Source organism: Dipodomys ordii, unplaced genomic scaffold (genome assembly GCF_000151885.1).
Source record: "Dipodomys ordii isolate 6190 unplaced genomic scaffold, Dord_2.0 Scaffold20, whole genome shotgun sequence".
Taxonomy (NCBI): Eukaryota; Metazoa; Chordata; class Mammalia; order Rodentia; family Heteromyidae; genus Dipodomys; species Dipodomys ordii.
The window spans coordinates 3945142-3947676 of NW_012267236.1; positions in this window are offsets into that span (position 1 = coordinate 3945142).

Sequence of the window (2535 nt, forward strand, 5' to 3'; positions counted from 1 at the left end):
TTGGTCCAGTCGTGGGCCTGAACTCTGGGCCTGGGCGCTGTCCCTCAGCTCTTCAGCTCAAGGCTAGTGCTCTACCACTTAAGCCACAGTGCCACTTCCGGCTTTTTTCTTTTTGCTTATGTGGTGCTGAGGAATTGAACTCAGGGCCTCAGGCATGCAAGACAAGCACTCTACCACTGAGCCACCTTCCCAGCCCCTGATTAAAACAACTCTTTATCTTTCCTTGTTGCTGTATTTGTGTATACGCATAATTCCTTAGGATAATTTTTTTTTCCGGTCCTGGAGCTTGAACTCAGGGCTTGGACATTTCCCTGAACTTCTTTTGCACAAGGCTAACACTCTACCACTTAAGCCATAGCACCACTTCCGGCTTTTTCTGTGAATGTCCTACTGAGGAATCAAACCAAGCACTGTACCACTAAGTCACATTCCTAGCTCCAGTTAGGTGTCTTTAAAATCTTTATCCTGGGTTGGAAATGCTGTTTAGTGGTAGATTGTTTGCCTAACATGCATGAAGCCCTGGGTTCGATTCCTCAGTGCCACATACACAGAAAAAGCTAGAAGTGGCGCTGTGGCTTAAGTTGTAGAGGGCTAGCCTTGAACAAAAAGAGGCTCAGAGACAGTGCCCAGGCCCTGAGTTCAAGCCTCAGGAGTTGCAGAGAGGGAGAGGGAGAGAGAGAGACAGGTGGAGAGAGAGAGGGGGAGAAGCGGGGGGGGGGGAAGAGGGAGAGGGAGAGGTGCAGGTTCAGGACCTGGGCACTGTTCCTGAGCTTTTTTTGCTCAAGGCTAGCACTCTATCACTTGAGAAAAAACTCTAGGCTTTTTCTGAGGGGAGGGATTAATTGGAGATGAGTCTCATGGACTTTCCCGGTAAGGCTTATTTTGAACTGCAAACCTCAGATCTCAGCTTCCTGAGTAGCTAGGATTACAGGCGTGAACCACTGGTGCCCAGCAATGTCTGAAGTTTCTAAATACATATTGCTAACTTGTCCTCCAAGAGACAGCAACAGCTTACATCTGCATTGGCAGAGCGCAGGAGAACGCCTTTCCCGTCCCATCCCAAGCCCTGGTATTGGTATTGAATATAGTCAATTTTTGAAAATGTAATTTGATAGATGACACATAGTTGTTTTGATTTTCATTTCTCTGATTTCAATTAAATTATGGTACTTCGATTACTTGGAAAGTGCTTGAATCTAAAGAGTGGGCGGAAGAGATACACATTCTGGATATGAATGGAAAAAATGTGTTCAAGTTAGCATTTATACTCATTAGAGAGAATGTGTTAGAGTATTTTAGACTTTACCAGAAACCACACAGACATCCAGATACAAAGAACAAAGAAAAGGTTTATTATTAGACTTTATTTATTAGACCTAAAGTCCTCTTCTCTGGAGGGGGGCGGTCGGTAATGGGGCTTGAACTCTGGGCCTGGGCGCTGTCCTTCAGCTCTTCAGCTCAAGGCTTACACTCTACCGCTAAGCCACATTGCCACTTCCAGTTCTCTGGTGGTTTATTGGAGATCAGAGTCTCACGGACTTTCCTGCCTGGGCTGGCTTGGAACTGTGATCCTCAGCTCTCAGCCTCCTTAGTAGCTAGGAGGACAGGTGTGAGCCACCAGCACCTGACCTGTTTATTTTTCTTTTTTAAGGAGTGAATAATTCATGAACAAATGGTTGCGAAACCACCAGGAAATACTACTTCCTACCCACTAGAATGGCCATAATACAAAAGACAGCTGGGAGCCAGGCATGGTGGAACACACCTGTAATTCCAGCATTGGGAGGCTGAGGCTGAAGGAACTTGAGAAGTTCAAGGCCAGTCTGAACTACATAGTGGGACCCTGTCTAGAATAATCAACAACAAACCACTGTTACTGCTACAACAGAAAACAGTAACAAATGCTGATGAGGAGCAGAGACATTGAAATCACTGATCCCTATTCTCAGTGGTGTTAAAAGTACTGCTTTTTAAAAAATAGTCTGGCATTTGCTCAAATATGTCAAATGATCTAGAAATTCATGTCTTAGATATATAACCAAGAGAAATGAAAACTCCCACAAAACTTATATCATGCTGGGTACTGGTGGCTCATGCCTGTAATCCTAGCTATTCAGGAGGCTGAGATCTGAGGATCAGAGTTCAAAGCTAGCCCAGGTAGGAAAGTCTATGAAACTCTTATCTCCAATATATTACTCAGAAAAAGCTGGAAGTGGTGCTCTGGCTCAAGTGGTAGAATGCTAGCCTAGAGCACAAAGAGGCTCAGGGACAGAGCCTAGACTCTGAGTTCAAGCTATAGGGCTGGCAACAAAACAAAACAAAAACAAAAACAACATTCATAGCAGCACAACTCATAATTGCCAAAAAATGGAAACAATCTCAAAATTAACCAGCTGATGAGCAGATGGATAAAATACAGAATATTTATACCATAGCACCAGGACAGGAATCGAGGTGATCTGACTCCAGAATCACAAGTCCAACTCTATGAAAGCTCATGGTTTTGTCTACTTAAAAAAAATGCTGTACAGGGGC